A 22135-nucleotide genomic window follows, 5' to 3' on the forward strand; every position below is an offset into this window, starting at 1 on the left:
ATTAAAATCCCAATTCCACCAAGCCATTTGGGAGATACATAGATCGAGCGATCGAAACCCTAGGTGGTCATTTGGTCAATCTTGTTGCTGGAGCTCACTAGACTTGGTTTGAGCTTGGCAACAACACTAGGGAGGTGAAACACATAATCCCCAAGCTCAAAAGGGTTTGTGGGACAAGATTTCACCTATACCTAGCTTGCCTTAGCTCAAAATGAAGAGGGAGAGTGGTAGAAGAGGAAGTACTTACCTCCGGCAGGGATTTTCGCAACTAGGTGGGCAACCAGCACAAAGGTGAGCTCCCCTCCTCCTTCTTCCTTTCTCTCCTTTCCCTCTCCTACATTTTTTTTTCAAGTGAGAAATAAGGAAATGAATCCTCATTTCCACTTATATAGTAAGTTAGGCCTTACGGCCTATTTGGTTGGTCCTAGTTTGGTCTAAGTAAGTTAATCCGACTTTCAGGGCACATGGACCCGACCACTTTGGTCCGTAAGGTGGTTATGTCATAAGGAGGGTGTGGGGGAGTATTTGGGATCATTCAAGGTTGTCCAATGTGCTTAGTGGGACCCACGGGCATCAGAACCCAACTTGTAGCCTAAGTGGCCAACGAAAATAGCCAATGAAAATAGGCCCAGGCTATTTTCGTTGGCATATTTTCGGTGGCCAAGACAGTGACATATCTTGATTGCTTGCTATCCACTAGTTGGCCTTACATAGGTGGTTGCCCTAGGCTATGTCTAAGGTCTTTCAAAAAATTTTGGTGAGTGCCAAGATTCAGGTGTGGGGTGTCAGGTCACTTATTGTCTGGGATCGGAAGGTACGAATCCCCTCCAGTTGGACTAGTAAGCAATACACGAACATGTGATGTCATCTCTTCCCCTTCTGCAATGGGCAACTGTGAGCCAAAACCCAAGTTCTACTTTCCATCTTCGGTTTGAGACCTATCACAATAGTTCAAATTAAATCAGCTCAGGGCATAGGTGTAACATCCCCCCCACCTTACAAGAATTTCATCCTTGAAATTGAATGTACCTGGTAAATCAAACAATCTGGGGTACTGCTTCTTCATTTCCTCTTCCCGCTCCTAGGATGCTTCCTACTCTGGGTGATTCATCCACTTCACCTTGACGAAGGATACAGTGTGATTGCAGAGAATGTGGTCCTTTCGGTCAATAATCTTCTCCTGATACTCCACATAGGCAAGATCCTCGTCCAACTCACGGGGTATGTAAACCAAGACGTGAGTGGGGTCGGGAATGTAGTTCCTTAACATGGATACATGAAAGACATCGTGTGTACCCTCCAACTCTAGTGGTAAGGGTATCCTATAAGCCCCCTGCTCAATCCTCTCTAGAACATCATAAGGTCCCATAAATCTTGGACTTAGCTTTCATTTCTTGCCGAACCGCATTGCCCCTTTAACTAGGGAGATCCGTAAGAATACCTTATCTCCAACCCCAAATTCCAGATGCTTTCTCTTAACATTAGCATAACTCTTCTGTCTGGACTAAACTACTTTAATTCTTTCTCTGATCACATTCACCTTCTCACAAGTAGCCTTTATCAAGTCTGGACCTAGAATATACCACTCAACAACCTCGTCCCAATAGAGTGGAGTCTGGCACTTCTTGCCATATTGTGCTTCAAATGGGGACATTCCAATGGTGGCCTGATAACTGTTGTTGTAGGAGAACTCAATAAGAGAAATGTGCTCATCCCAACTATAACTTATATCCAAGGCACATACTCGAAGTAGGTCCTCCAAGGTCTAGATGGTCCTCTCCGACTGAGCATCGGTCTGTGGGTGAAATGCAGTGCTAAAATTCAAATGTTTGCCCATAGCCTTCTGCACACATGTCCAGAACTTGGAAGTGAACCTGAGATCTCGATTAGAGATGATGCTAACTAATACACCATGTAACCGGATGATGTTATCAATATACAACTTGGCCAACTTGTCCATAGAGAATGTGACCTTGATTGGGATGAAGTAAGCTACCTTGGTTAAGTAGTCCACAACTACCCAAATGGCATCCATACCCTTATGAGTGCAGGGTAGGCCTGTGATGAACTTGATGGTAATATTCTCCCATTTCCACTCTAAAATATATAGTGACTGTAATAACTTATGGGGCCTTTGTCTTTCAGCCTTGACTTGCTGGCATGTGAGGCTTCTAGACACATGTTTGGCCACATCATTCTTCATTCCTTTCCACCAGTAGGAGCCCTTAAGGTCCTTATACAATTTGGTGCTGTCGGGGTGAATGGAGTATGGAGAGCTGTGTGCCTCTCTCAAAATTATATCTCTTAAATCACCATCACTAGGCATGCACAACCTCCCCTTGAGCTTGAGAATCCCTCCTTCAGTCATAGAGAAATCCAGGTCTTTCTGGGTTCCTTCCTTATAGTTTATTACTAGCTTCTGCAACTCTGCATCAGTACCTTGACTACAGTGATCCTCTCCACTATACTAGGTTGTACCACCAATGCCGATAGTGACAAAGTGACACCTTCCACTAGTAGCTCCAAATCTAGTTTCCTGGCCTCCTCTATAGATGCTCATTGGTGGTCAGTGATGTAAGAGTTAATAACTGAGATTTCTGACTATGTGCATCAGCTACCACATTGGCCTTTCCTGAGTGATAGTAGATAGTATAGTCATAGTCCTCTATCAACTCCAACTAACGCCTCTGTCTCATGTTGAGATTCTTTTGGGTGAAGAAGTACTTGGGGTTCGTATGGTCACTGTAAAGCTCACTCTTTTCACCATACAAGTAATGTCTCAAGATTTTCAATGCAAAAATTATTGCTGCCAATTCCAAAACATGGGTGAGGTAGTTCTTCTCATAATCCTTCAACTGGCGGGATGCATAAGCAATGACTTTCCCGTGCTACATCATTCCACAACCCAATCCTACTTTGGAGGCATCACTATACACAACCATACCACCTGTACCAGGTGGACTGGTTAGAACTGGGGCTGATACCAACCTTTGCCTTAACTCCTTCAAGCTCTTCTCATAAGCATTGGACCACTCAAATTTCATACCCTTTTATGTGAGTCGGGTCATTGGGGTAGCAATGTGGGAGAAGTTCTCAATAGACCTTCTATAGTATCTAGCCAATCTCAAAAAGCTACGTATGTCTCCTACATTCTTGGGGGTCTCCCATTCTAGAGCTGCCTTCACCTTGCCTGGGTCAACCTCTATACCCTTGTTTGAGACAATATGGCCTAAAAATGCCACCTGTGACAACCATAACGCACATTTTCTGAATTTGGCATAGAGTTGCTTCTCTAAGACATTGCAGCACTAACTGCAGGTGAATAGCATGTTCCTTTATACTCTTGGAGTAAACCAAGATGTCATCAATAAATACAATCACAAACTTTTCTAAGACATCCTAGAATACTAAGTTCATCAAATCCATAAATGTAGTCGGTGCATTGGTCAACCCAAATGACATCACCAAGAACTCGTAATGTCCATACCTTGATCTGAAGGCTGTCTTACTGACATCATTATCATTGATCCTTAGTTGGTGGTAGCCCGATCTAAGGTCAATCTTGGAGAATACCTTGGCACTCTGCAACTGATCAAAAAAATCATCTATTATTGGCAAAGGATACCGGTTCTTGATGGTTAGCTTGTTAAGCTCCCGAAAATTAATGCATAGCCTTATACTTCCATCCTTTTTCTTGATGAATAGTACCAATGCTCCCCATGGAGACACACTAGGTCTGATGAATCCTTTCTTCAAAAGATCTTAAAGTTGCACCTGTAATTCCTTTAAATATATGGGGGCCATGCGATAAAGGGCTTTTGACATTAGTGCCGAGCCGGGGAGTAGATCTATAATAAACTCTATCTCCCGGTCTGGGGGCAAACCTGTTATGTCATCCAAAAATACATTGGGAAATTCCCTCACCACATCTAGCTTGGTCAATGGCCTAACCTCTATCTCAGTATCCATCACAGATGCTAGGTAGCCTTGACATCCCTTATCCAATAGCTTCTTCATCTGAAGTGCTAATATGATAACCTTATTCGGTTTCTTAGGCTTATCCACTTGAAAATGATCATCTTCTCTGCACATAGCACATTGGCTCTATATGCAGACAACCAGTCCATCCCTAGAATCACATTGAAGTCAGCCACATCTAACTCGATCAAATGAGAATTCAACTTATGTCCACCTATAGTCACCGAACAAGGCTCATAAACATAATTCATACCCACCACACTTCCTATGGGGGTACTCACTACCAAACATTGAGTTAGACCCTCGGGTGGAATTCCCATCCTCTTTGCAAATGTCGGTGACACAAACGAATGTGAGGCTCCTGAGTCAAACAACACATGTGCAGGCAATAATGATATCAATAAAGTACCTGTCACTACACCGAGTGCAACCTTTGCATTTTCAACGGTCATGGCAAACACCCTTCCCTGTGGTCTCTGGCCCTGTGGGGGTTGTGCTGGTCTAGATGCTGCATAGGTCTACTAGGGCCTAGGTGGCAATGTGTAAGGTGCATCACCCGGCCTTTGGTGGGGGCATGTCCTGGCTAGATGGCACGGCTGGTCACAATGGAAGCATATTGGGCTCGACCCCACAGACTGAGACATGACACTAAAACGAGAGGATTGAGAAGTTTGGCTAACCTCAGGCTTTCTAAACTGCATTAGAGTTGGGTTGATATAAGGCACTCAAAAGGGTTTGCTACTTCCCCTGGAGTCAGTAGACCCCATAGGCCTCTTTTTCGTCCCCTGCTGGGCTGAGAAGTTATCTTTATGGCAGTTTTCAATAGATTTGGCCACTTGGACCACCTCTGCGTAAGTCTGCAACTTCAACCCAACTATAGTTGACCCAATACCTGGCCTTAACCATTTCTAAAACTTCTTGGCCTTGTCCCTAACACCTCTGAGGTGCTCCGGAGCAAAATAGAATAGCTCCTCAAAGCGTTACTGATACTCAAGCATGGATCGGGATCCCTACACCAATTGGGAGAACTCACTCTCTCTCCTATCCCAAAAGCCTTCCAAAAAATAGTTCTCAAAGAAGGCCCCTTTGAAGTCCTCCCAAGTGTGGTTTGGGTTACTTGCCCTTAGAATGGGCTTAGTAGCACTCCACTAATCATCGACCTCATTTTGTAGTTGGTAGCTCACTCATAAAATTTTTTACTCATCAGTGCAGCCCATTAGCCTAAACACTTTCTCCATTCCACCAATCAATATTGATGGAAATAACAGATCTTGGCCCACTTTTGAAAAGCATAGGGGCCTAAGCCTCTGAAACTTCTCCATCATTTTGGTCAGATCCGTCCAATCTTCTACATGTACCTGGGATTGTCCTGGTGCTGATCTTGTACATGCCCATGTACATGTTGCTATTCTTGCCCACGCACCGGTGGCTGCCCATGCACTTGTCCTTATGCCCCACTGGATGTTTGGAGAGCGGTCAAGCCAGCGGGCACTGGGATGGGGGCTGGTGGAGTAGGGGGTGTTGGCGGTTCATTATGGGCTTCCATTGTCACTTGGATCCGATTATCGATCCTGGCCATGAATTGGTTCTTTCTTTCTTCAACCTCCGTCATCATATTAATTATGATGGAGGCAACATCATGAGCAGTGAGCACCAGTGGAGCCGGGGGTGCATTTCAGGTTCTACCCCCGGTTCTACATAGGGGAAGCAGGAGGTGAAGCGCGTGACTGGGATCAAGACCGAGTGTTCCGACGTGACATGATTCCTGTTGAGGAATCCGATTAGTTCACATGCATGTACAAGGTTGTATGTTATTGGAACACATGCATACATAGTGGGTCCATATGCATACGTAAAAAGAAATCGAGGGTCAGAGCATGCATAAGAGGGGTCCACCAAGTATTGCATCCAATCGCACGCAAATTAGGGAGGGAATCCCTAATTAAGAAAGCAAATATAATAACCAAAAATGGAAATAAAAATAATTATTCCCAAAAATATGTTCACCAAAAATAGGGGGATTTTTCATCGAAAAATATGGGTTGGTTCACCGAAAATATCAATCATATTTTTGGTGACCAAAACAGAGAGCAAATTCAAACTATTTGCTCACCAAAAATACTTAGCGAAAATAGGCCCAATGTTTCCGATGGACCAAAAACCGTTATATATAGGCTCGAGTTTGGGGTTTATTTCACAAAACCCTATTCTAACTCATGGAGAAGAAGAGGAAATGGCCAAGGAAAGTTCTTCAACCCATTTCCCATCTTTCTGTTATGATTTCGCGATCAATTAGCGCCGCCTACCATCCAAGGTGAGTTCTCCTTCTTATCTAACCTAGGTTTTTGGATTTTTCTCTGTGAGACTTGTTTCACTTTTTTAACTTAGGTTTTATTCTCAACAACCTTAGGAACCTTACTAAAATTATGTTTGATCATCGTGTTTGTACTCATTGCGCCATCACATAAGAGCAACCGACCATTCCTGAAGAGGCACAATTTGACCAACTACTGTTTTACTCTATGGCCGAACAAGACTATTGGGAAAACTTTGAATTTTGGAATGTGGACCCAGGAAAGTATGTGAGGAATAGGGATTTCTGGCAATTCTGCATTCGCCAACGCTTCGACGCCATTAGGTGGTATCGTATTTTGAAACCCAACACGAGGTACTACCCACTGCTGGTGAGGTTATTCTACTCTGACCTGCAGTGCATGAATTGTGGCACGGAAGAGATGAGGATCACTTCCTACGTGAAGGGGGTCAAAATCTCCTTCCACATGAGGCAGTTGGCCAACATTCTGACGGTCGATAACACAAGAGAGCTGGTATATTGCCCTCCCAGGACTCCAGCCTATGAGCTCCAGAATCTTAGCTCCAGAATCTTAGGGTTCTTCAAGAGATGAACAACATGCTCACCAAGGCTACTTTTGGGTGGGAGTGCACTGTCAACTACGGAGCCACCCCGAAGGTCATCTACCAAGCAGTTCAGCTGAATGTTCTTCCTACCTATGGCCACTATGATGAGGTGTCCACATGGCATGCCTATGTGACGAATTGTGTGTACATGGGGGTGTCTGTTCGCCTTCCCTACCTACTAATGTGGACCATGATGACCAAGTCCGAGGGAGGAACACGCAAAGCCAGAAATCTATGCTATAGGAGGGTTATAACTGATGTGTTCCTCTGCTTTGGGGTGAACTTGGAGGATGAGGAGTACTTAGGATCTAATGTTATAGACTTCAACCAGGATTCCCTGAAGAAGATGACATTGGATATCAGAGAGGTCTCACCCGCTGAGGCTAAGGGAGAGTAGCCAATGGAGGTGGAGGGTCACCAAGGAAATGATGCTAGAGTTCTTGGTGGAGGTGCTAAGGGAGATGGTGGAGATGCTGATGGGGCTGGTAGAGGTGCTAGCAGAGCTGGTGGTGGTGTTAGTAGAGGTGCTGGTGTAGTTCCACCACTTGACCCATAGACTATGGGTTCCACTGTTACCTCCTCTTCCCGTAGCACTAAGGGCATGAGGCCTTATGGTCTCAATGATGTGATGGCCCGCTTGGACACCACGACAAACCTATTGAGGAGGATGGATAGCTAGCTTGAGAGCATGGATAGGAATTACTGTCTCATGGACAATAGGGTGGCCTCCCTCGAGGCACAGATGCAAGCAATGATCTTCCACCTCGCCATTCTGATGCCACCTCCAGGAGTACAAGGTTAGAACCAGAACTAGAACCAGGCTCAAGCAGCTTCAGCAGTAGTAGGATCAGCAGGAGTAGTGGCTTATGTTGCCACTGTAGTTTTAGGATTTCCCATTCCATGTTTTCTTTGAAACTTATGTACTAGTTGTTAGTTAAATTTTATTTTCTGTCATTTATTTCCATTATTTGAATTCCTAGACTTAGGCTAGTTAGGATTTTCAGCTTTTTACCTTTTATTTTTGAGAAAATTGGTGTAAGTTTATGTATTCAGTTCTTGATTATAATGAAACGGCTTGGACACCTATACTTGTCTCCTAATTGTGTAATTTCTATTATTTGTTGTCTTTAAGATTTTTATTTAAATCCTAATTTTTCCTAAGTCATGGTTTGGTTGAGATTTTGAGTTAAGGTAAAGCATTGCTCTTTGATACCAAGCTGTCACACCCCACTTCTAGTAGACCCAACTTACCATATAGAAATACCGGTGGTGTGAGTAAGATGCTTACCCGTCTTACGAACATACCAGGATCTTTGATAGCAGTACCTTAACAATTCACAATCTCACAACACAAACCAACCAATAGCAGTGGAATCAAAGTATAATAGCGAAATCATAAGTAAATTGGGGAAACATCTAGTGACAATATAATATCCATAACCAAGTTATTCTATTACAATTATCCAAGACTTATAAATATTAATTCCAAAGTATACCATCCACAGTTTATATCAAAATAGTTTAAAGTACATCGCACATCTTAGGGTGCTGCATTAGCACAATGATCACAGGCACAATCTTGGTCGTGCTCCTTGGCCTTTGGTATTCACCAGTCGCCTATGCCGTAATCAAATCTTGCTGAGGTCGAGTCACCACCAAGCAGCACTACTATACCTGCATCATCATTTAAAAGGGGGCATATATGCGGGGTGAGCTTTCCAACTTGCTTAGTGAGGGGTGGGGTTCATGCACAACCAAGAAAAGTAGTCGCATAAATAATTTATGATGCATGATTACAAAAATTAAACACATAGTCCATGATGCTCGTGATGTAATTCATTTATTTTATTATCCACCTAACAATATAACTAAGTCTGGTAAATGCTACTACAGCACATTAGGATGTATCCCTCGTCTCAGAACAGCCATCGACTACGTAGTGATACAAGCCCTAGCCGTGATTAGGAGGCTGCCAATTCTGGTATGCGTCTGTTGGTCACCCAGTAAACCCATGATAACCCCCTCCTGATAGTTACGGCATCGATATGCCCATTGGCCACGCCAAACAAGTTCCCGCCTCTGATAACAATCATATCGTACCGCGGGTGTGGAATTTCAGGAAGGTTCATCGAACATACCACAAATGGGTTATCCAACACCTTACCTACCCCCTATTGGCAGCATGGGGAATGTCACCTAACTGTAATATCCTAAATGCCTTCATAATGATATAGTTAGTATGGACCACGTGACACTGGTATTTCTATTGGCCACGAAGCGAGTCCATCTCCAAGTATAGTCCCGGGGTACATGATATTGGAAGCACATCGGCCACAAGGTGTAACCCGCGACTATATACCTATCTAGCATGCAAAGCAATTAAGTATGGACTACGCAACACCGGTATTCCCATCAGCCACAAAGCGTATCCATTTTCAAATGCAGTCCTGGAGTACACAATATCGGTACCACCTCGGCCACACTGGATTCTGTCTCATACATACATCAATCACGCCGCGATCATGGTACCAGTTCCTCCTCGGCCACACCGGATCCCACTACACATCAACATACATCTCATATCATTTCCATCAAAATATAACATGTGATAAAACATCATTATCATTTAAGCAATTTAAATAATCATGTATAATCCTACACATGTGAGCAGTTCTATAATAATTAAACAATCCAAAAAATAAATTCAATCATCCCACACCTTGTTTAGGTTCACACAAATCTGGTTCCAAGTACGACCACCGAGTGTTCAATTCAATTCTGACCTCGGGGTATGTGTGCATCTCTGTCCTAGGCACAAAGGTAACTGGACGTCAATATGTGTCGGGAACATCAGGAGGGGCCCACAGGGGTCACCCCCAAAGGGTACAGGAAAAGTCCCATAGTGATAGTACTATCACCAGAAATAGCCATTGTCTATCGAAAATATTAGTGGTGTTTTCAATGGCAGTACAGAAACTGCCCGTGAGTTTTGGGGCTTTTCAGCTCGGGCCCGATCACTGGGATTTGTTCCATGGAGTTTATGGGGGAAGATTCTAGCGTCATTACAAGCCATTAAAATCCCAATTCCACCAAGCCATTTGGCAGATATGTTGATCGAGCGATCAAAATCCTAGGTGGTCATTTGGTCAATCTTGTTGTCGGAGCTCACCGGACTTGAGTTGAGCTCGGCAACAACACCGGGGAGGTGAAACACAAAATCCCTAAGATCAAGTGAGTTTATGAGCCAAGATTCCACCTATACCTAGCTTTCCCTAGCTCAAAATGAAGAGGGAGAGTGGTAGAAGAGGTAATACTTACCTCCGACAGGGATTCCGGCAACTAGGCGGGCAATCGACACCAAAGTGAGCTCGCGTCCTCATTCTTCCTCTTCTTCTTCTTCCTTTCTCTCCTTCTTTCCCTCTCCCATGTTTTTGTACAAGTAAGAAATGAGGAAATGAATCCTCATTTCCATTTATATAGTAAGTTGGGCCTTAGGGCCTATTTGGTTGGCCCTAGTTTGGTCCAAGTAAGTTAATCCGACTTTCGGGGCACGTGGACCCGACCACTTTGGTTCATAAGGTGCTTATGTCATGAGGAGGGTGTGGGGGAGGATTTGGGATCATCCAGGGTTGTCCAGGATGTGGGTGGTGGGACCCACGGGCATCAGAACCTAACCAGCAGCCTAAGTGGCCAACAGAAACTGGCCCAGGCTGTTTTCAGTGGCATATTTCCGGTGGCCAAGATAGCAACATGTCTTGACTGCTTGTTGTCCACTAGTTGGCCTCGCACAGATGGTTACCCTAGGCTATGTCTAAGGTCTTTCGGTAAATTTTGGTGCGTGCCAGGATTTAGGTGTAAGGTGTCGGGTCACTTACTGTCTAGGATCGGAAGGTACGAATCCCCTCTAGTTGTACTGGCAAGAAATACATGAACATGTGGGGTCATCTCTCCCCCTTCTGTAATAGGCAGCTGGAGCCAAAACCCAATAGTACTTTCTATCTCTAGTCCGAGACCTATCACAACAGTTCAAATTAGACCGGGTCAAGGCACGGGTGTAACACCAGTAGTTTGATATGAATATGATTTTATATGCATACTTTGATTGTTATTAGTGATCTTGGTGGCATTTGTGGAGTAGGTTACTACTTCTTTGAATTTGATGGAGTTAGGCTGACTAGATTTAGGTATTTAGTGTCACATACCTTAACCTATTAGAGGTCGGGTGTGATAGAGTGGTATAAGAGCATGAAGCTCTAACTTAACTCCCAAATGCATAAGATCATAAGGTATATTGGTGATCATTAACATCAACATTAAAAGCTAAAAGAAATATGCTTAAGATTTATAACACAACCTAAGGGACTCGAATTGGTGTACAAGCCATAATCAAACATAATTTCATAAAAATCATAAGTTGTTTACATAGATGGTAGTAAGGAACATAAGACCATGGTTGCTAACTAGAGGAAACGTAAGAACAAGACCAGGAATCCATATCATAAAAGGCCCTAATACAAGCTAAAAAGAAAAAAAGACAAACAAACTAGACTATACTGAACAGACTAAAACAGACATTAGAACTAAAACATCAAAAGAAGTATTGTCAGATAGGAAGTAGATGCTGGGCTGCGATCATCATTGCTCTGGTGGTGGTGGTGGTGGCTAAAATGTTAGTGGCTGAAACTCTGGAGTGACACCTAGGCAAGCTGACTACCCCTGTATGGTCCTCTCCATAGTGGTCATGCACTTACCCAAGGTATCGAACCTCAAGTTCATATGGGTGTCCAAAGAGATAAAACTGGAGTGCAGACTGGCTCATCTCCATATAAGTCATTAGATCCCTCATGCTCGACCCACTAGTAGAAGATGTGGATGCAAATGTGCTGATGTTGTAGTAGGAAGGTGGAGCTGGAAATGTCAAAGGAACGAATCCTCTCGACTGTGACGGCTGTGAAATGCCACCCTGAGGTACAATTTCCTTTTGTCGGACATCTTCTTAACATATATCCTCATGGATCTCCTCCTGTCTAGTTTCCCTAGAATGTGTATCCTCATCAGACTCAGACTCCTCCCCATCATCCTCATCATCAATCTCCTCATCAAACTCAGCTGGTGGTGTGGGCACCTCTCCATCACTCCCAGCATATGCCACTAGACTCATATTCTCAAGAGTGAACCATTCAAACGAGTTGAAGATGCACCACTTAGGTGGTCATTGTCGCAGTTGACCCCAAAGTACTTGAGCACACTGGTCAAGGTCTTTCCATAGAACATGTCAACCTTAGTAGGGTAGTTGGCATGGTATGTCATGTGTTCCATTATGAGGTAAGGCAAGCTAATCCTCTCACCAATGTATAGGCAGAAGGCAGGGTACCTTAATATTTCAATATTTTGCCGCCCGCACTCTCCCTCACCAAAGTCTAACATAGGATCTAACATAGGGTACCTTAGTATTTTCAATATTTTGCCGCACTTTGAGTCATTCTCAATAGTTTACCGCACTCTCCCTTCCTAGGTTCTTCATTTTTTCAATACTGGGGAATGTACCCCAACCCTCCTTTTCCTTTGCTTTTAGTTATCTTTGGGAATTTTGTCACACCTTGGTGATATTTGCCAAGTCCCATCCCTAGGAAGTATTGTATGTTCTTTATCAAACAACAAACCGTGGGACTCCAGATGGCTTTGCAGTTTACTGAGATGCTCTCTTTGGCTACTTCTTTGGCAAGAAAAGCACATGTGCCTTCTATCTCAAATCTTTTTAGTCGGACTTCGTTCTCTCGTTCTTCTCCTTTTTCAGTGTTAGCCAAGGTTTTGACTAACTCGGGATCCCCTGAAATAGTTATCACCTTCCCTTCATGTATGAACTTCACTTTCTGGTGTAGACTGGAGGACACTGCTTTTGCCTTATGCAACCATGTTCTTCTTAGGAGCATGATGAAGGAGGCTGGGAAATCTATTACCTAAAAATCAATGTCAAACTTTACCTGTCAGACTCTGCTCCCGGTACTAGGATACCAGCGGTGTGAGTGAGATGTTTACCCATCTCACAACTCTACCAGAATCTCTGATAGCAGTACCTTAACTATCACAATCACATAACACTGAACCAATAATTAAAAGATCGGAATTAGAGTATATAGTAGCGGAATCAATAAGTTAGCGGGGATAATTTCTAATGTTAAGGTGTTACATAACCAAGTTATTTCATCCACATCTATCCCAAAAGAATACCATTCCATAGTTTTGTATTAAAACAATAGAATACGACCACTCGTCTCAAGGTGTAGCATAAGCACAGGTGTCACTTGTGCAATTTGTTACACCTATGCCCTAACCCAATAAAATTTGGACTTTTGTGATAGATCTTGGACCAAAAATATAGAGTACCAATAGGTTTTGGCTTGCGGCAGCCCATTGCAAAAGGGGAAGGAATGATCCCAATTTGTCTCAACATGCATGTCCAACTGGAGAGGATTCAAACCTTTCTACCCCAAGCGGTATGTGAGTTTGCACCTCCACGCTTGAGTCCCGGCACATACTGGCATTGTCGAAAGACCATGCACCCCTAGGGAGTGACCAAAGGGGGATAGCAAGCAGCCATGGCACATCACTGCCTTGGACACTAGAAACAAGGCCACCGGAAGCACTTGGGCTGAATCCAGTGGCCCCTTGTGCAATTGATTGGGTTTCGATACCCGTAAGCCCCACCACCCACATCGTGGCCAGCTCTGATTGATCTCCCACACTCCCTCACACCCTTCCCCATGACTTGTACATCCTATGAGTCTAAGGAAGTTGACCGAATGATGAATTAACTTACTTGAGTCGAACAAGTGCCCAGCTAAATGGACCTTAAGTCCTTCACTTACTATAAATAGGAGAAGTGAGTTCATTTCTCACTTCTCACTTGTCCAAAAAGTGGGAAGGAGAGAAAAGAGAGAGAAAGGAAGAAAGAGAGGAAGAAGAAGAAGAAGAGGAGAAGGAAGGGTGAGCTTGATCTAGCTCTTGGCTTCGCATTTTGTTGCCAAAGGTAGGAACTAACCTCCCCTACCACCTCTTTTCTTCCATTTTTAAGTTTGTCACAGCCTGCCCCAAATATGGCTAAGGTATGTGGCACTTGATTCCCAATGCAGTCAGCCTACCATTACTCAGGATCACAGACACAGTGTAGTAACCAAACCAACCATTTTAGAACATCTATCACAATCAGACTACGCATATAAAATCCATAAGAAGCATATATGTGGTGATCAACTGCAATGATAAGTAATAGTAATAGCAATATTACAGGCCCATTACAAATAATTCCACAGGCTATAATAGCAACATTTAAATTTTACAAATCAATGATAATATAAATGAAAGTACAATGGAAAGGATATCCATCCAGCTACAACGTGTCTCTTTGACACAACCTCACAACTATACTGATCTTCTGTCCATCTCAACTCTAGTTCTTCCATCTAACAAGATAAATCAACGAGGGGTGAGCATGCAAGCACACACAACATCGTGATACCAACACACTCTTACAACAATGTCCATAGATGCATAGCCACATGTTCCATTTTATTAATAACATCCATTCTAGTTGTGTGTATGGGTATAAGTGCTATAAGCAGTGACGAGCACATTTATGTGTGAAATCTTAGGTAGTAAAACATTCATTTTATATATTTAGAATGGAGTTACCTTGGATTTTACTCTCTTTTGTAGGTTTTATATTTTCAAGGCCTTAAGGAATATTGGGCGCCGTATCTCCAATTTAACATAGAAAGAAGTCCCGTTTCTTTTCATGGTTGTAAAGAGGATAAAATTATAAGCAAGTGGATGTGTTACATTAAAAGTACACATCCGTTTGGTCACCTGTATAAGTGATTATTTTTTTCGGGCCAAAAAAAGAATAATGGATTAGAACTGAACCAAGATGTAGAACCAGCCCATTTGTAGTTGTCCCAAGTGTACAAGGAATATTTCAAATTCTAACAAGGATCGATGGACCACCCCCTTGAGTGATTAAAGATTCTTTTTTGGTAACAACAACTACTTAGCATAGTTGGTGAGTTGTGGTGTGCAAAATCCCTTGCTCACCAAGAGGTCTCAAGTTCGAACCTCTTAGCTGCCATTTTTTAGAGATTTTTTTTGGAAGATTTTCTCTCTCCTATTCATCACTTAAAGCAAGCAGTATAGGAGGTCGGCCAAGGGAGAGCTTTGTGCACAAGTTTGAAGAGAGAGAGAGAAAAGGAAGGAAATAAAAGAGAAAAATAGAAAAAAAAAGGAGAAAAAATAGGAAAGAAAAAAAAAGGAAAAATCATCCAAGCTCCTCTCTCCCTTACTTTCTTTCCTATTTTCTCTCTTCTCTCTCCTCCACCACACAAATTTGATCCAAGAGGGACCCACCAAATCTGTTCACTTTTCTCTCCCCTATTTTCTCTCCTTTTTCTCTTTATTCTCCTAATTTCCACATCATCACTTTGGATCTAAAAAATCTCACCTACCAATTGAGATTTCACCCAATTAGGAAACTCATGGACATCCTCCTTTCTCCCCTATTCCCTATAAAATGGAGTCGACCAAACCGTAAAGGGTTGTTCCTCTCTTGCTCTCTTTTTCTCTAATTTTTAGTTGTGCTCTCCTTCTAGTTCTAGTTCTAGTTCTTCTTAGTTTTTCTTACTTTAAATATTTTTATAATTGGTTTTATTTCAATAATGCAATGTCTTTTATTTTCATGGTTTATGTTATTCAAGTTATTCAAAGGTGTAATAGTTTTAATTTCTAGTTCTAGGCTTAGTTCTAGGCGACAAGAACAAGCTGCAGAGCATCTCTTTCAAGTTCAATTTTTCTCTTCATGATTTGTTTTCTTCAGGCCTAGTAATTTCAGATTTGATTTAGTTCAGATCTAGTTTTTAGGGCTGGTAGTAATTCAAATCAATCGAGTTATTTTAATTCAAGGATTCAAGAATGGAAGTTCAGGTAAGTAGGCTTCTATAGTAATCTTCTCACCCCACTCTCATTCCCTCTTCTTTCTACCCATCATTCTTAAATTAGGTTTTAAATTTTTAGTTTTACATTATTCTTTTTCCTTTCCCCCAAGGTTTATGGCTAGATTATGCGTTGGCTTTACCCCTTTCTAGCTATGGAACCATCATTTTACTTTCTTATTTATATTGCATCCCTTCCCCTAAAGCCAAGTAGAAAAACCCTTGTAGAGTACTCTCTAGTCAAGTGGGAAGCTCGTATTATTTATGGTGCATCCCTTGGGCTAAGTAGAGATACCTACTTGTGTGCCTCTCTCTAGTTTTTTTTTCCCTATTTATTTTATTTATTTACTTTTCAGCACTTTTACTTTCCGTTATTTGCTTTTTAATTGCGTGGTTTGAATATTTAAATTCTTAGATGGCGAATGGTTAGGGTTAGATGTGAATGGTTAGGTCATTCAATTTTTATTGGAATTTCAATTCCAATTTCCATAGATATGTTGGTTAGGATGCTTTTAGATGCCTTTGTGTTAGGACGATAGTTAGAAGTAGATCATAATAATCAATCTGTACACTTTTGCATTACAAAAAGAAGTTAAAAATAAAGTGGTTGTTCTCCTTGTGTTCGACCCATTAGCTACACTAATCTGTACGCTTGCGGTTACTTTTAAATCTCAAAAATGTTTTTGGTGCCGTTACCGGGGAGACAGTTCCATATTATTCTTCGCTTTCTTTTGGTAAATCGAAGTTCTTTGTTTGCTTTGTTTTCTTTTTCCTTTTCCTTTATTAAATTCTTGAGAATCACAACTTGCAATAATAGTTGTATCGGTGGAGGTTGTCAAGCCTCATAGTATGATAAAGACAGGTTTTGCCCTGTAGCAGTACCTCAAGAATTGAATTGAGCAACCCCAGATCCCTGTCGGTAAGCTCCCAAAAAGCCAAAAAAATAAAAAAATAAAAATAATTCATTCTTTTGTGCATGTCTTATTCTAGTTGTGGATAGTTTTCTATTGCATGAGTGCTAGGTGGGTACGTAATACTGAGAATCGGTTAGAAAGAAGAAATCTAACAAGTAGTGACCCTATACCTATACTCTCATCAATACCTTTCAATATGGGAGGCCAGCAGCAAAACCCTCTACCTAAATCTCTAAGAGATAGGTTCTACCCTACTAGAGCAACCCAACCTTCCTACATAGTTCTACCACAAGCCCACGGTAATAATTTTGAGCTCAAATCTCAGTACATCACTATGTTGCCCCACTTCCATGGGCTGACATCTAAGGATACATACCTATTTCTAAGAGAATTTGAAGAGGTATGTGTTCTAATTTAGATCCAACAGCTTTCTAATGATGTTGTTAAGCTTAGGTTCATCACTTTTGCATTGAATACCAAGCTAAGAAGTGGTTGTATGGGTTACCCACAAATTCCATAACCATTTGGGAAAAATTCACAGTTGTTTTCCTTAAGAAGTTTTTTCCAACTCACAAGACCAATAAGCTTAGAAGTGATATCCTTCAGTTTAGGCAAAAGCCTAGTGAGTCATTTTCCAAACTTATGGAGAGATTCAAGGATTTACTCCAAGAATGCCCACACCATGGCCTAGACTTATGGCATTTATGTCAAATAATTTATGAGGGTATTGATTACCCAATTAAACAAATGATAGAGTCTATGTGCCCTGGGGGATTCACATCCTTTACAGATGAAGGAAATGGATGGGAATTCTTAATTAGCTTAGTTGATAAAACCCGTGAGTGGGAATCAATCCAAGAGAGTGAAAGAACTATAGGAGGGAAAGGATATTTTGTGGATGGGTTAGTAGCCAATGAAGCCCACTTGGATAGCCTAATCAAAAGGATTGAGGCTATTGTTCCTAGAGAGCCATCATCAGTCAATTTAGTTAAGATTTGTGCTTGGTGCCAATCCCCTGGACATGTCATAGAAGAATGCCCCAACGCCTTTGGGGGTACTTCTAATGATAGTGTTAATGCCTTATACTAGAATAATCCATATAGTAACACCTATAATTCAGGATAGAGAAATCACTCAAATTTCTCCTAAAATCAGGGCAACCAAGCAGGGCCTTCCAATTTCCATAATCAAGGTCAACCTGGACCCCAAAGGCCTCCCTTTGCACAATAACCTTTTGCCCCAAATACTTTTCTTAGGCCAAATGTAGGACCTCGGGCTAGCTTCCCTAGACCCCCTCTCCTATCATCTTATCAGCAACCCCCTGGGTTTACCAACACTAGAGAGGCAAGTAGAGTAAGTGATTTAGAAAAGATTATGGCCCTCCTCATGACAAGCCATCAAAATCTTATGAGAGAATTCACCCAAGTTGTCTCAATTTTATGTGAGAAGGAGAAGGAAATTTTGCCCAGTATCCCACACCCTAACCCTAGGAATCATCAGTCTGTTAGTTCAAAAGCACCAACTAATGCACCACTGAATGTAGTATAAGGTCAGAACCAATAAGGGCCCTTCAACCAATGTCATATTGTTTATGCCCTTAGGAGTGGCCGACAGTACCAACAGAGTGTTCCTAAATCTTCCCCATCTACTACTCCTATTAACTCTCCTTCTATTGAGGACACAAGTGTGCTTTTGTTCTAGGTTCGCCTGATGAACCTAAAGAGTCTTCTAAAACTAAAGATGATTTGGTTGAGGAAACCAAAAATGATTCTAAAAAATGCAAAACCCTAACAGTCCCTATGTTCCCCCTGTCCCCTTTCCTAATAGCTTGGTAAACAAAAAAAAGACTGCTTCCATGGATAAGATTTTAGAAGTCTTCAAAAAGATAGCAGTGAACATGTCACACCCCGTTCACACAGAATCGGGCCAGTGACCGGGTTAACACTGGTTAACCCAAACCTACCAGGATTATCTGATACAGTATTCCACCACAACATACACACAACTAAGAAAGAGCTTATCAGTTCAGCGGAAGACTTGGTTTACCTATGAATATTCCCACAATACTTGATACCCGAATTGTGATACAATAGTTAATTACATGTGGGTCCGAAGGCGTGATATTTATATAATAAGAGTACAATTCACATATCAAATACATAAAAGAAATCATTAAAAATCAGAGTATACAGCTCGGCTCGGTATCAAAGCCTAGAGCTCAGCTCGGTATCAAAGGTTGAGCCCAGCTCGGCATCACAAGGTAGAGCTCAGCTCGGCATCAAAAGTGGAGCTCAGCTCGGCAACAGAACTGTGGTCCCACAGCACAACTCTCGCACAAGCAATCAATGCCGTGCTCTAACTCCTCAGGGGCCCACCAGTCCTCTTCAGGGAACTCAACCGTGGGACCCGCCCCGTGCTCATCTGGTTGACGACCTACAAAATCATCTAAAAGAGGTGCACAAGTGGGATGAGCTCACTAGCTCAGTAAGTGGAAAGATGGACCACACAGCAGTCCACACAACAATCACAACCATATGCACTATATGCTATGCAATACATTTTTAATCATATCCACGTAAGCAACATTACTAAGTCTTTGGTTTAGTGCTACTACAACCATAGTGCGCGTATACTCCGGGTACGAGCCGTGAACTCCATCCCGCGATACGCCCATAGGGCTGTCGGAGAAGGCCCACCGTGAGTACTCGGAAAAATAAAACATGCCGACCACCGGCTCTCAACATAAAGTAAATGACTGAAAATTAAAGGTGTTGACTCCAGCAATTTGAAAGCAGTACGATTAGCCCTCTTGAATATACCACCGGGGTTTCCGACTGTCCTTATGACCAACCGGGCGTAATGTCTAACCGCCACAGTGACCCGACAACCGCGACCACTGCTTCCCTCCAAATGGTAACCCAATACCTTAAGCCCTGTTGGGAAGGGTCGTAGCACGGGAAGGTGATAATCCTAAACCGCATGCTCCTATATGACAATAGTACGATTGTATAGTGCCACCGCGTCCCATACCACGGACCACCAATGCACTCGTTTCCAAGCTGACTACGGCATCTAATCTATTAATGCATCATGCACAATGATGTCAATATTCACCACAGAAACATATTATCACTTGGCATTTAGAAAATAAACACAACACCCATGCATAACCATGTGAGGATGACTAAACTATATAGCATTTTTATGATGGCATGACTAGACTAGAAGCAATTAAATGAATTCCAAACAATGCCTTGAAACAAGGCCAAACGTCCTCTCCCCACTTACCTGTAGTGTACAAGGACTCCCGTTCGGTACGGGTGAGATCCGGTACGAGAAGTGTATGATTTGGTGAACCTATCATGAGTGAGCGGGGTTGGTATTTCACCATTTTGGAATCAAGATTAACACGATCCAATGACAAGATCATGTTTAGAATCCTAATAGAAGGTCACACGTCCATTTTGGGTCCAATCGGACGTAAAAATCACGTTTGGGGCCTCTCGGGTGGGTCGGACAGCCCACCTGTCTGACCCACCAGTCAGACCCACCGGTCTGGACCGGCGGGTAGGTCGGCCCGCCGATTGGCCCATTGGTCTGGCCCACCAGTTGGGCCAGAGGGTCTGCTAAGATCGGCTGGCAGGGTGGCCCATCCGTCTGGCCCACCGGTTGTGCCCGAGGGCCCTGCCCTCTCAGGCGGGTGCCCACAGGCGGGCCAGATGGCCCACCGATCTGGCCCACCGGTCTTGGCGAAAAACCTGTTGTTTCTTCCCAACTTTCCTCAACCTTTGGGGATTCAAATGGGGCTTTTCCAAACCCATTCTTCACACATTCAAGGTCTTATAGGATGGTTCTAACCTAGATCTAGGTTAGATTTAAGGAATGGGAAGCCATCTTACCTTCTTTGCTCAAGAACACCTTCAAAACCCCAAAATCACTTCAAATCCACAATGCTTCTCCAACCTTGTAAATACTTTTTCAAATCCTTCAAGATCAGCACATAAATCTTATATTAAACCTTAGATTCATCATTTCAAGGGGGGTTTACAAGATCTTAAGAAACCCTACCCCAAATCAAGGGTTTTACTTGGTTATGGTGAAAGTTCAAGTAACCCAACCTTTGCTCACCTCTAAATGTAGATCTAGTGTTGGAGATCACTCTTCCGGCGTCGGAATGGGAAGATCAAGCCTCGACGCCGCTGAAATCCATCTCTTTTTCCTCTTCCTTCTCTTCTCTTCTTCTTCCCTTTTCTTTTCTCTCTCCTCTTTACTCTTCTCACCAAAGTACGAGTGTCATAAATGAGAAAAGAAAAGAAAAGCATAAATGCTATATATACTTCTTAAATAACTAAGTAATTCACATGGGTGGGTCACTCAGGTGGGTGGATGCGCCCACCTGTCTGCCCACCTGAGGGCCAAAACTTGGGATTTTGACAGAATTCAGCCCTCGGCACGAATCTCACTCTTGGCATACGATGTAATATACATATGCACCTTAATATACGGCTACATACCTGCTTTATCCGTACATAGCCTTATGATAGGTGCATATGCACGGCTTGGGTATTCCCATCTCTTCTGGCACTGGCTCGGACTTGTCAGGCCAGCCGGTGTTTAAAGTCACCCTTGCCATCATAGTCCATAAGGAACCCGCTCTAATTCTCTCCGGTTCAGGTCCTGCATGGTTAAACCGGGTCAACCATGTAATCAGACCGGGTTTAAGAAGTAGGGTGTTACATTTACCCCCCCTTCTGAAATATTTCATCCTCGAAATTGCATACCTAGTTGATCAAAAAGATGAGGGTACTTGGCTTGCATTTCATCCTCTTTCTCCCAAGATGTTTCTTCAAGTGAATGATTAGCCCATCGCACCTTTACATAGGAAATGGAGCGTTGCAAAGGGTCTTCACCTTTCGGTCCAAAATTTCAGCCGACTGCTCTGTATAGGTCATGTCAGCTTCTAGATATTCTGGTTCCACGGGTAATACATGAGAGGGATCATGAACGTATCGCTTCAGCATGGATACATGAAATACGTTATGAACATCCCCGAGCAAAGGTGGCAGAGCAAGCATGTAGGCTACTGAGCCAACCCGGGCTAAGATCTCAAATGGGCCAATGTATCTTAGGCTCAACTTTCCCTTTCTTTGAAACCTTTGCAACTCTTTAATAGGAGAGATTTTGAGAAATACCTTTTCTCCTGGCTGAGATTCGATCTCTTTTCTGTAGGTGTCTACATAGCTCTTTTGACGAGATTGAGCTGCTTTAATCCGTTCTCGAATAACGTCGACTTTGTCACAAGTCATCTGTATCATTTCAGGTCCTAACATTCGACGTTCACCT

General features: G+C 42.7%; 1 non-coding gene across 1 annotated transcript; it reads right to left on the reverse strand.

The window, feature by feature from the left end:
* Positions 1-17374: 17374 nt before the first annotated feature.
* Positions 17375-17481, reverse strand: LOC122062966. The gene has a single exon (XR_006135160.1). It is a non-coding gene; the product is annotated as a small nucleolar RNA R71 (small nucleolar RNA).
* Between the last annotated feature and the right edge of the window lie 4654 nt (positions 17482-22135).

Source organism: Macadamia integrifolia, unplaced genomic scaffold, assembly GCF_013358625.1.
Source record: "Macadamia integrifolia cultivar HAES 741 unplaced genomic scaffold, SCU_Mint_v3 scaffold115, whole genome shotgun sequence".
Classification (NCBI taxonomy): domain Eukaryota; kingdom Viridiplantae; phylum Streptophyta; class Magnoliopsida; order Proteales; family Proteaceae; genus Macadamia; species Macadamia integrifolia.